Source organism: Podarcis bocagei (assembly GCF_964188305.1).
Source record: "Podarcis bocagei genome assembly, chromosome: 6".
NCBI lineage: Eukaryota > Metazoa > Chordata > Lepidosauria > Squamata > Lacertidae > Podarcis > Podarcis bocagei.
In genome coordinates this window covers 13,909,401-13,923,260 of record NC_138130.1, presented here as the reverse complement: position 1 = coordinate 13,923,260, position 13,860 = coordinate 13,909,401, and the positions used below count along the sequence as shown (strand labels likewise).

The 13,860-nt window shown below is 42.2% G+C and overlaps 1 long non-coding RNA gene across 1 annotated transcript in view; it reads right to left on the bottom strand.

Annotated features, from left to right (window-relative positions):
• Positions 1 to 12,242, bottom strand: part of LOC308589525 — a 365,697-nt gene extending 353,455 nt beyond the window's left edge. Inside the window, exon 1 of the long non-coding RNA XR_014009354.1 lies at positions 11,939 to 12,242. This is a non-coding gene — a long non-coding RNA (uncharacterized lncRNA). The remainder of the gene's footprint in view (positions 1 to 11,938) is intronic.
• Positions 12,243 to 13,860: the final 1,618 nt, after the last annotated feature.

Here is a 13,860-nt window from a genome sequence, read left to right as displayed (position 1 = left end):
CAAGTGGTTGAAAACTGGTCATGTTGTTCAGATGCCTGATTATCGTCTTCCAAAGCAACTACTCTATTCCAAACTTAAAAATGGAAAGTGTACTGCTGGTGGTCAACAAAAGAGGCTCAAAGACTCTCTCAAGGCAAATCTAAAAAAAAGTAGTATAAACACTGACAACTGGGAAACACTGGCCTGCGAGCGCTCCAATTGGAGAACAGCTTTTACCAAAGGTGTCATGGGCTTTGAAGATGCTCGAACTCAGGACGAAAGGGAGAAATGCGCTAAGAGGAAGGCACACTTGGCAAACCCTCACTGTGATCAGCTCCTGGCCAGAAACCTATTTCCCCATTGTGGAAGGTCGTGTGGATTCAGAATTGGCCTCCACAGTCACTTATGGACTCACTGTTAAAACCATGTTTATGGAAGACAATCTTACTCGGCGATCGCCAAAGAAGAGGACCATCCTGTCTGTGTCACCGCCTCCAACCATTGCTGCCACTTATAAAGGGTATATCAATTTTCAATTTGTTTTGTTTTTAAAGTCCTCGTGAAAATTCAACGTTTTAAATCAAATATCTCCAAATGCAATTTCTGGAAGACAATTTCCCATAATATACTGCCTTTTGTTTGTATGCTGTTTTCACAAAGACCTGCATTACTATCCACACTCAACACAGCATAGAATTGAATTTTCCCCACATCTCTAATCAAGGGGGAAGGTAAAGCTACTCCTACTTGTACTGCTGTTTCCTGACCAGTTACTGTAATGGCATATTCCTCCATCTCTCTCTGATTACCCCACAGGGGGTGGTTCCTACTAGAGAACTGTTTAACTAGCCACTTCTACCATTAGGTTTGCTCCAAGTGACAAATAGTGGGGTAGCATAAAAAAGCAGCAGACTGTCAATTATTTAATGTTACTATATTTTTTAAGGACCATTTGGATGCTATTTGTATTTTTTTTTTTTTTTGCTCCAGGTGCTAAAAGGGTTGTTGACTCTTTCTGAGACTGCCATTTTGAGAGAAAGCCCATTCAATTTGGTGCAGCAATAGAACATTCGAATCCCCGTTGGTTATACAAATATCCAGTATTTGGACATATAAAAATCGCCCAAAAAGGTAGAATGGCCACTCACACATTGCCAATAATAATAATAAAACAAATGAATGCAGCAACCAGAGAGAGGGCAGAAAAGGACAAGCACTATCTACACAACAACAAATTTCCTGAAGGTTAAATCTGTGTACCTTTGCTGGCTACCTTTTCAGGATCCATGTTCTTTACTCACAGAGACAGCTGGCTGTCATACTTTCAGGGCTGTGCTTAAAACAATTCTGTACTTGAAAAAGAAAGCAAAATCTTTCTCAGTTTTTAGCCCACTCTACACCACCAGCTTCCCTAATATGCATGAATTTCTAGTAGACTATATAGGGCGGGAGCAAAGTTTCCTTCTGAGAGAGAGAGGGCACCATGGCAGTAGTAGTATTAGCAACATCATCAACAACAAATTATTATTTATATGCCGTATATCTGACTAGGTTGCCCCAGCCACCCTGGGTGGCTTCCAGTAAATTAAAACACTGAACACAGTAAAACATCAAACATTAAAAGCTTCCCTATTCAGGGCTGCCTTCAGATGTCTTCTAAAAGTCAGACAGTTGTTTATCTCCTTGACATCTGATTGGAGGGTGTTCCACAGGGCGGGCATGGCTACTGAAAAGGCCCTCTGCTTGGTAGTCTTGGGTTTGGATTAAAGAGACTTCAGTTCAACTTCTTGTAAACCCAAAATGGGGGGGGGGGGGAGAGCTAATAGGCATCTAATCATCCACTGTAGAAAACAGGATGCTGAGGAGAAATGCAGACCACTGATGGATTACCTATCAAAATATCACCAATATATGAAGTCGTGGGCAGGGTTTAAAATATAAGCAGCGGATTACTCAAAGATTTAATGGTAGTGAGATTTAGATAATAAAAATATGTGTGTGATAAAACAGCTAATAAAAAGGAGTAAAAGACAAACATCAGGAAAGGAGGGGTGGGAAGTCAAGAACAAACTTTGTGTGCTAAAAAAATGTATATGGTAATAAATTGTGGAGATTTAATAACAATGAAATCTATATAAAAGCAAACAGGATCCTGGACTAGATAGGCCTTTGGTCTTCATCTGCCATTCCACTCTGACTGGGACTTGGTCATCTTTTTATGTATGTGATGACAGCTGCACGGATTCTTCTATCCGAGAGATGGAAAGATGTTTCTTCTCTTTTTCTTCCATTGTTGCCATCACCAGAAATCAGTGTGCATTTTAAAATGGGGGGTAGAAGGTAGGCAGGGCTGGAGATTAGATGCTCCGTGAGGGACTCTTCCTGGCAAAAGGAAACTGAATTTGTTCACTGTCCCCTGATATGTGCCCCCATGATCTATCTGGTAACGAAAAACATATTGCTTTCGAACCCGGAAGCTTCATTCGTAACTATAGACAGAACAGACCATTTCTCACACTCGGCCGCAGAAGGATGGTTGAGACATACGTTAGGATTTGTTTGCATCCCAGCTCACATGGACATGCATGAAAATTTGATTCATCCATGCTGTTCCTCCTTCAAATGAAGTCAAAACACTTGCTGTGGTTCACTTTCCTGGTTCAGTTGAACTGAATTCTGCTATAGTGGCTTGAACAGCTCAGTTTAACTGTGTAGCCATTATTAATTCCCTCAGTGTTTCTTGTGATAACATTATTCTTGATGATCTCATTTGGTATTAATGTGAATGTCATATGTACTTTAATAGGATTTTCACTGTAATTCAGTATTAATTAAGTGGATCTATGTTGCTATGAATTCCCCAAATACACTGGGCTTTCTAGTGTACTGCAAAATATCAGAATCTTCTTTTCAAATCCTTTATTGTTCAGGAAAGTCACTAGCCTTCAAAGGAGGATATTTTTTTTAAAAGAGCAAACATCCTCGCAAAGCCAGCAATAATAATGACACCTCTATAGAAGCTCTTCCTTATGAAGAAAGAAGCTTTGGTTTGGCATTTGGTACAAATCATCATATCATTTAGAAAGCACCAATTATAATTCCAAAAGTCCAGGGTGACTTGCTGTCAGGGCTGGTGGTCTGGAGACTGACAGCTGAGGCAGTGAAGTAGGAAGTCCTAGACCACCTCAGGAACTATACCTGGGTAACAAGTTGATGTGACTGAGGATCCATGCCAGAATCAGCAGTTTTAACAGACCAGTGTCAGGGACTGGTCTGAAGAGGGGGGCTGTGAAATGCCCTCTCCTTTTCCCCTGCCTCTTTCAAAGGAGGAGAGGGTGCGGGAAGAATCCTCCCCCCATTCTTCAGTAGCTGCAAGAAGAAACAGAGACAGGACTGATTTACCACAGGACAGAGTTTTGATGTACTGAGAGAAGGAGGGGAGTTGGAGAACAGATAGCAGACATCCTTAGAGAGCCTGGGAACCCTCCTTACCTTCTCCAAGGACACGTTGGTCAATTAGAATTCAAGAGCAAAGAATGCAGAGACGTGTGATTCCTGAGACTTTCCGTAAGGACACAGGATGTTGTTGGGGAAGGAAAAGGAGGGGTTCAGAGTGAGCAACGTCATAATGGCATCCAGGACTAGACTTGTTGTTCTGCTCCACAACTGCTGAATAAAACCATAAAAATGAACTTCCTTGTTTCTTCTTTGATCCTGGAGGCTGCCGGGGGAGGAAGGAATCCCTTGAGTCTGACAACCAGGTTGAATGGAATGGGCCACCGTGTCACACATGCACACAAACAACTAGAGAGGAAAGATTTAATAAAAGCTTAGTGAGCAAGAAATAAAGTACTTATTTATTCTATTTCATAAAATTTATATGTTGCTTATTGCAAAGGACCTCAAAGAAATAAATGGCATTAACATGTGAAAACAAACAAACAATTAGGGGAAGCAAATATGTTTTATATGCTGCTAGGAGGGTGTGATAACCAGTGGCGTAGCGTGGGGGGTGCCAGGGGTGCCAGCCGCACCGGGCGCAACATCTGGGGGGGCGCGAGTCCAGAGGGAAGAGACAGGTTCCTTCCTCCGCCGGGCTCCCTGCCACCACCGCCAGCCTTGCGCCCTAGCGCGCCGCGCCCCCCGCCACCGCTGCGGCTGCGCTCCACTCACTGCTCGCAGGAGCAGCCGCTGCAGCAGCGCCGACGCCGCCACCGACGCCTGGCTGGGCACGGGCAGCCTCCGCACCCCGCCGCCGCCGCCATCCCCTCAGCCCAGCCACAGGCGGCGGCTGCTTCTGCTGACTGGGAGGGAGGAGAGCTCCGAGGGGCCTCGCCGCGCCCTGCGCTCCCCAAAACCCTCCGAGAGGAAGCCGGCGGGCGGGCGAGGGTCTGTACAGTAATGACTTGAAAGTAAGCCCTGCGGTGACCAAGAGTGCTTAAGCCCCATATATAAGTGTGCACGGGATTGCTGTCCGAATACCTCAAACTGAGGCCTGTTGTGTTCCAATGGCGCTTACTCTCGTGCAAGGTAGGGTTAGGATTGCAGCCTGAACGTGCTACACTTCGGCTGGATCGTGGCAAGAAGACTCAACCAGAGTTTGTCCGCTTTAAAGTCGAGGTCTTAGCTGGGAGTACCTGGTGTGTTTGTGTATATAACCTTGTGTCATTAAAAACGAATAGGAACAACTTGCACGCACACCCCTGTCTGTCTGACCAAAGGTGTTTATATGTTACATTGAAGGAACACAATCTCTGTACACAAATGGTCAAGGTGCACATGTGCACGGTTATTCATATGCCACCTTCATGGAGTGAACAGTACAGACGGTATTCACATGTTAACTTTCCAGGAATCTGCAGCTGAACTGTTCAAATCAAGTGTACACTCCGTCGCACAAACACCAAACCCACTGTATCTGTGTTCAGTGCAGCGTGTGAACACGTCTTCTGTTTTTCTAGATAGAGGGGTGTGTGTGTAGTTTTGATTCAATCCCCACCAGTGGCGTAGCGTGGGGGGGTGCAGGAGGGGCCGGCCGCACCGGGCACAACATCTGGGGGTTAGGGGTGGGGGTGCAAATCCACGGGTTAGGGGGCGCAAATCCACGGGTTAGGGGGCGCAAATTACTTGCCTTGCCCCGGGTGCTGACAACCCACGCTACGCCACTGGTGATAACTATAGGCTCCTTTACCTATAGTTCCTTTTTTGGTTCATTTCATCTTCATTCAATCCCGGTTCATGAAAGGTTGATTTAATGATATATTTATTTTTGCCTGCTTTGTTCCACCTTCAGCTAAACATAGTATTTTTCTTTTTCAAGTGAGTGTAATACTTTTACTTTGTAAAAGCCTCCTTCATATTACTGTTCGTATTCAATTGATAAATACATTTCCAGTTAAGCATTGTGTGTCTCTGGCATGCATTGCACTGAGCACCTCATACCAAACAGCACCGAGACAATGTTCTTTCTTGTTGCTATCTGCTTTTCTGTGCCATGTGTAGCACCCCCTCCAAAACACTAACATGACATTTCACATGGTAAAATTGTTTTGCCAAAGCAGTGTTGGCATCCACTGCATTTTTATCAATATGTGGGTTAAACCACAGAGCCTGGGACTTGCCGATCAGAAGGTAGGTGGTTCAAATCCCTGTGACGGGGTGAGCTCCCGTTGCTCGGTCCCTGCTCCTGCCAACCTAGCAGATCGAAAGCACGTCAAAGTGCAAGTAGATAAATAGGTACCGCTCCGGTGGGAAGGTAAACAGCGTTTCCGTGCGCTGCTCTGGTTCGCCAGAAGCGCCTTAGTCATGCTGGCCACATGACCCAGAAGCTGTACACCGGCTCCCTCAGCCAGTAAAGCGAGATGAGCGCCGCAACCCCAGAGTCGGCCACAACTGGACCTAATGGTCAGGGGTCCCTTCACCTTTACCTTTAAGTAGTGGCACCTCCTCTTTTTTTACCAAATTAAAAAAAGAGAAAGAAATGATTCAGTACACAATAGTGAGATAATCTGTGGGGCTCTCTGATCCCCAAATATAAAATCTACAGAATATATAAGGAAGCGGACTTAGCCCAAGTTTTTCAGGGAACATGGCAAGCAGAAATGGGGACATGATCATTTATTAGTTTTCTTACCTGCACTTCATCCTAAGATCCCAAGGGCAGAGTGCAGCAATGTAATGATACAACATTAGAATTAGTTATAATGGTACCTTTGTTCTCGAATGTAATCCATTCCAGAAGACTATTCCAATTCCAAAACGTTTGAAAACTGAGGTGCAAAGGGCTGTCTGCAAATTCAATTGAGAAAACTGAAAAACACGCAGTGGAAGCCATTCAACCTCCGAAGCGCGTCCGGAAATGGAAGCATTTACTTCTGGGTTTTCAGTGTTTGGGTTCCTAAACATTTGTCAATGGAGACATTTGAGAACCACTGTAATCACTATCTTAACATCTGCAGCAGGTGCATTTTGCTCACTTTATTTTTCAATGGACGAAAATCACAAAAGTTCATTTTTCAGCTTAATTTGAATTACTAGAAAAATAAAACCTCCAAACTTATTTTTTGCCCACAACAAAGGGAAAATAGCCACACACATGCATAAAATTGGTATGCATTAGCTGACATTTTCAGTACTTTAACTCAGTCATTTTATAAACCCTATTCCATCTCGGCAGTGTAAGACACCAATCATCTATACACAATTTTATATTGTATTTTTCCCCTGTTCAGTGTCAGGGGAAATTATCTATCAGAATCATAAACCACTTCCCAACCTTCCTCCATTACTAGAATACCAAGCTCTGATGCCCATTTAATTTTAGATGCATCGTCCTTCAAAACAATTTTCATAAGCAACTTCTAAATATTTTATTGCAGCCCTTTACTGTTACATGCTACATCTGTTTCTTGGTTTCCTGCCTCTTTACCTTGTCCCATAGAACTAGAGGTGGAGGGAAACTCGAATCAGATCACATTTAAAGGTGAACCTCCTTAATTTTCCCTTTCTGAAACAATGCATGAACTCCTTCAATATTCACACTTCTCTGAATTTTGCAATGCAGTTCTCCTACCGAATGTGTACAAAAAAATTGTATTCTAGGGTAAGTGTGCATAAAAATACATGTATTAGTGAAAACACTATTCAAAATTCATTATATAGGGGACTATTGTTTTTTTAACATGCATATCAGGCAAATTTGCATAGAAAATGTGTATTAGAACTTTGCACTAGAATGCCAATGAATTTTCAGGAGGACTTTAAAAGAAAATGGACACTGATGCGGAAATGTGGAAAATGAAAGATTGGGAAAATGAGGAACTGAGAAAAACCAAAATTGACAGAATCACCCACTCTAACGTAGGGGTAGCCATTGTGAGCCCCTTCCTGTTTAGCTCTGTAACAGGTTCTGTGTCACGGTTATGTGAGAGTATGACCAAATATGGGGAAAATCTGTCAGAATCTTGGAAAGATTAATATACAGTGGTACCTTGGTTCTCAAACACTTTGGTTCCCAAACATCGAGAACCCGGAAGTAAGTGTTCCAGTTTTCAAAAGTTTTTCGAAAGCTGAACGCCTGATGCAGCTGTTGGCTATTTTTTCAGGGGCGCCTGGACCAATCAGAAGCTGTGCCTTGGTTTTCAAACATTTTGAAAGTCAAAGGGACTTGCGGAACAGATTAAGTTTGGTGCTTTTGTTTTTGCTATATATTTTGCGCTTTTGTTCTTGAGGCTTTTTTTGTTTAATTTATTTTTGTGACTGTGTGGAACCCAGTTCAGTTACTGATGGATTGATTGTGTGACTGCGGAAATGGATAAAAGCACCTCATCCAAACAATGACTATCATCAGTGCAGGTAAGGGAAAAAAATATTTTATTTTTTATCATTTACAATACTGTCTAATTCATTTTATAGTACAGTACATTAATTATTGCTTTCATTTTCTGGATCAATGGTCTCATTAGATGGTAAAATTCACATTAAATTGCTGCTTTAGGGGTTGTTTTAAAAAGTCTGGAATGGATTAATCTGTTTTGCATCACTTTCTATGGGAATGCGCGCCTTGGTTTTGGAAAGCTTTGGTTTTGGAACGGACTTCTGGAACAGATTATGTTTGAGAACCAAGGTACCACTGTACCATAGTTCAAGATTGTTTCTCACAAATTCTCTCTTAGGTTTGCTCATCATGCACATGGTTAGACTGGACAGTGTTTCAGCTTCAGGTGAACTGTGACTCCTCAAACCCTTTCTAATAACCCTCTGTTTGTAATGATTTTCAGCTGCTGTGCATATTAAGAAAGCATCAAAGTCTTTCACCTTCTGAATGCAAGTAATATGTGAAAACGGTAAAGAATGAGTGCAGCTGGAGTCAGTTGTAAAGCAAAGGTAGGAGCAGGCTTCATAAAGTAAAAATTATAGCTCCGGCATTAGAGGAATTTATAGCATACAGTTCCTATCATTTCCAGAGAGATTTAAGTCCACTTTTGCAAAAATTCCAAAGACTGTAAAGCACATTGCTGCTCAGCAGAGATTATTCATGGCTTATGTGCTACCATGTAGCCATTTGAATAAAAAAAAATGTTTCAAAAAAGATTCGTGTCAGGAATGATAATGATTATGAATATATTTCTCTATTGAGGCTGCCGAGCAGCTTATTAAAAACAAGGATAAAAAGAGGAATATATTTTTCTGTCAGGTTTAAATTGACCACGTCTTAAATCATAAAAAGGTTTTCACATGTGGAGGGAAAGGAAAACTGACCAAAATTTGCCTCACCAACTGAAGTCAATTGTGTAATGTGTGAAAGTTACATATTATACCTTTGCATGCAATACTCAGATGTAGGTCTAACACAAGTATAGACTGTAGAGAGGTCATGCTTGTAACCCCACCTCTGATGTCAAGGGCACTCAACATACAATTATTTTGAAAAGAAGACAATAAACCAGCATGGTGTGTGGGTGTCTCATTGTCTCACCATGGGGCCCAATGTTAGGGTGTTGGGGTAGGTGCTAGGAGACCAGGGTTCAAATCTCCACTCAGCCATGGAGCTCACTGAGTGGCCTTTGGCCAGTCACATTCTCCCACCCTAGTCTACCTCACAGGGTTGGTGTGAAGGCAAAATGGGAAAGGGAGAACTGTGTAAACTGGCCTGAACTACTTGGAGGTAAGATGGGGTATAAACATAATTATAAAAAATAAAATATTAGATCATCACACTGAGTCGCCGTGCAGCTTCTAGAGTCAACTTCATATTATTGAATTCAGTAAGTCCAAGATGGTCAGACCTACAGGTGGAGTAAGCAGAGAGGGGCTGCTGAACCATCATGCTGAAAAATAAATAATAAAAAAGCCTGTTCTGAATTTAAAAAAATAATTCATGCTGCCCTTAAACAAAAGGTATATTTATTAGTTGTCAGGGGTTTTTTACTAGTTAGAGATCAGAACTGTAAATTGAGATGTTACATTTGAAAGCACAAGACATATTGAGACAAGAGCCTAGGTCTCATTAAGATATTTTAAAGCTTTGTCTTCCGCAAGAGTCTTATTTAAATGGAATTATGTTTTCGGTTACATCCTGGGAGACCCATAAGTGACCTGGTAAAATGTTGACAGTTTTACAAATGAGACAATGTATGTCAGCTTCAAGGCTGCCAAGGCAGGAGAGTACAAAAGGCATAGCCTTTTTATATATAGATATGCAGATAGATAGATATATTGCTTGATAGCAGAGCCAACAAATTAGACATTATAAATGTCTAAATGAAACATAAAATTTATTTCTAGTTTCAATAATTTGAAGCTACCCAACCTCATGCTCACACAGTCTAACTCCCCACATTACATAATTTATAAGCTACCATAAAAACTGTTCTGTATTCCTGCTCTCTAGAGGGGTTTTTGTCTTGACAAACAGATCTGAAAGGGGCAAGGACAAGAAGGGGCAAATATGATAAAACAGCAATGCCTTCCATTTTATTGTGTTCTATTTTCCTTCAGAACCCATTGTGTCTACATAAGATATGTGCCAAAGGCAAAGACAAGCACTAGAAGGGGGGGGGGGGAGTATATCGTATATACATTATACAATACGATTCCCCTACCATCTGTTATTGGATTAAAGATTTTCTGAGGGATCACACACAAATAGTGAGGATTGGGCCTGTTACATCTACCTCTCTGAAGCTCAGAACTGGCACCCCACAGGGATGTGTGCCGAGTCCCTACTTGTACTCGTTGTGTACATATGACTGTATTTCATCTGATCCATCCACTGCAATTATTAAGTTTGCAGATGATACCACCATAATGGGTCTAATTACAGGTGGAGATGAATCAGCGTATAGGGAGAAGGTTCAAAAAGTCTCCACATGGTGCCTAGAGAACAACTTGCACCTAAATATCAGCAAGACAAAGGAGATGGTGTTGGACTTTTGGAGGAAGAGAGGGGAACTGGCCCCGTTGTATATGGGAGGGGGCTGTGTGGAGAGAGTCTCTTCCTTTAAATTCCTGGGAGTTTCCCTTAGTGAAGACCTCACTTGGAAAATCAATACAACCCAGGTGGTTAGGAAGGCCCAACAGAGACTCCATTTCCTCACTTAGTTGGTCTTTAAGGTGCTACTGGAAAGAATTTTTTTATTTTGTCTATTTCCTCAGGGTATTGCTGACTTCGTGCAGGAGGGAAATTTTATGAAACCAACAAGGTTCCCTCTATATTTACATAGCCACATTGAACAGGAATGTGTAAAATCTGTGGAAGCTTTAAATTAAAGAAACAATAGCATCTCAAAGCCTTAATAGTACTTTGTCAGGGTAAATGGAGACATGCAGGCACAAAATTGGTAATTGTGTCGAAGCAACCCAAGACTACATATATTGTAATATATGGTTGCTTTACATTACATTATTCACCCTCCCTATGTATTTGGCAACACTTGCATGAGAAGCAACCGTGTAATTCCTTGGTGGGTGGGTGGTATATAACTTTAATTATGATGTAAATTGCTTTGGGATCCCTAATGGGAAGCGATTCATTTATGAAACCATCATCATCATCAACAACAACAACAACAGCAACACAATAGAAGCCATCTTTGGCTGTTCCATTTGCTCATGCAAACTCTCATGAAGAGAAGAGTGTTGCCAAGCTCAGTCCCGTCCCGTCCCCAACACATCACCTTTGGCCTGTTGGTTCCATGAGTTAAAGGCAAAGGTCTGAAGTGCCAGAGCCCCTCTCTGATGGAGGGTCCCTTCTCATGATTTAGAACCCATTCCATGATTTAGAACTTAGACAATGAGAGTTCTAAACTGAGTAGAGAGACTCTACTATTAGCAGAACCTCCCTGCGTCAGACCTTCACCTATAGACTAGTGTAGATGGGTCAAAACTGAAGTGTCAAGGTTTCTGGTCATGTCACAAATGAATGGCAATCACTCCCCTCTGCCCTCCACAGGCAGATAGGGGGAGGTTCAGGCAAGGGAAAGCCAGGATTTATGGGCAAAAATCCTGGCAATGTTCCCCAGTGGGGTCTGGGGAGTTTGCTGCATCCCACTGTGCGCTCAAGCCCGTGTCTGCCAACTTGAAAGGCAGAACGGGTGCAACCTGGGAGTGTGTCCCTGCCATGGATGAGCCTCTGTCTTCAGCATTATTTGTGATTGGTTCCTCCTTTATCTGGAATATTGGCATTAAATCAAGAGGCGCTCCTGGACCGACATGTGATAATGGGCTGCAATCAATCAGCTGATGAAAGGACTGGGCTTGGCTCTTTGAAGGTATCTGAATGTGGAAGTGGTAGCTCTCCGCTAGATAGGAATTTAGCTGTAAGGAAATGGAACACCAGATAGGGCTAAACCAAGAAGAAGAAGGAGAAGGAGGAGGAGGAGGAGGAGGAGGAGGAGGAGGAGGAATCATTTGAATGCACAGGGCTTTATATTTCTTACAGTGGGAAGATAAGGATCACCGTACAGTGGTACCTCGGGTTACATACGCTTCAGGTTACAGACTCCGCTAACCCAGAAATAGTACCTCGGGTTAAGAACTTTGCTTCAGGATGAGAACAGAAATCGTGCTCCGGTGGTACGGCAGCAACAGGAGGCCCCATTAGCTAAAGTGGTGCTTCAGGTTAAGAACAGTTTCAGATTAAGAATGGACCTCTGGAACGAATTAAGTACTTAACCCGAGGTACCACTGTACTAGTTGTTTTTTGTAGGTAACTGAGATGTCTCTAGGGGTCACCAGAAAGTGTGATTAACTTGTTAGCCTAACTCTCGGAAACATAACCAAGGCAAAGAAACAGATTTACAGAGGGCATTTGGCCAAATACATATATGTATATATATTAATTCACTCACTCAATCCTAATAAAGAAGTGCTTATATAAAAAACCCCAGAAATCTTGTTTTCAAAAAGAATAATTTAACAGCTTGGCTATAGAACAAAACTGTTATTTGGAGAACTGAAGTGTCACACATTTCCAGTGCACTGGAAATGTAATTGTAGAACTAATCTAACAACAGAATTCTCCAGCAGATGTGACATTTTAGAGGGCTAATTTAATTTGATAAATATCCCCTGAAAATGTAATTTTAAGATGTGAGAATTTTCCCCTGCTGTATTTAGCAACAGATTGAGACGGCCAAGGTTACTGATGCTTACTTAAAACATGTTTCTAGTGGAAACTCATTCACATTCTGCATAAAAGAGTAATAAAGAGAAACTGATGCTTCTGGAATGGATAAATGTATGTCTTTCATTCTTTTCTTTCAGCAGTGCTATTGCATTTTTTATTTTATTTTAAGGGAGCGAACCTTTTCTCTCCCTGCCAAGCAACAGCAAATGCTTTAAAACCAAAAAGTCCTGTGTCACTGCTAATGAGAAATCATTGGATTTAAATGTGGATATATTGAAAGTATAACCTTCTTCATAAAAACTTTCCTTTCATACAAGCAACAAAGAAAGGAGAAAAGGGAAAGCTTTTAGAATGAGAGTTATACTTACAATACATCCAAGTGGAAATGAGTACATTCAATATATTTATTTGGCTAAATACTCCCTGTCAATCTATACCTGCTAACCTTATTCTTTGAGACTAGCAGCTATTCACACTTCCTGGAGGCATTATCATTGTTGATGGTTAACTTTAGAATGTTTCTTGAAGCACATAAAACAGTTTATGTGTGCTGTTGAGCCAGAGTGCACAGATGTGCACCCTCAGTTGATCTTCTGCAATAGCTAACAGAAAGCTCACCTTGATAGGCACAATCTTAAATATCACGTAACAGAGCAATGCACAACCCAGAAGCTGTTTGTCAGTTGGGACAGAACGGCCAGCAGGTGGGCCCCAGTTGGTTACTGGGAGAGAAGTGGGACGTGGGTGGCACTGTGGTCTAAACTGCTGAGCCTCTTGGGCTTGCCAATCAGAAGGTTGGCGGTTCGAACCCCTGCAACAGGGTGAGCTCCCATTGCTCTGTCCCAGCTCCTGCCAATCTAGCAGTTCGAAAGCACACCAGTGCAAGTAGGTAAATAGGTACTGCTGCAGAGGGAAGGTAAATGGCATTTCTGTGCGCTCTGATTTCCGTCACAGTGTTCTGTTGCTCCAGAAGTGATTGAGTCATGCTGGCCACATGACCCAGAAAGCTGCCTGTGGACAAACACCGGCTTCCTCGGCCTGAAAAACTAGATGAGCGCCGCAACCCCATAGTTGCCTTTGACTGGACTTAACTCTCCAGGAGTCCTTTACCTTTTGTCCCAAACCTCAGATTCTTCGTCTACTCTTAACACCAGTCCCTGCAAGTTTGACAGGATAAATGTGGACATTTAGCTTTCATAGCATTCAGCCTTACAGTTTAAACTGTACACTTTTGCTAATTGTGTCGGGAAACT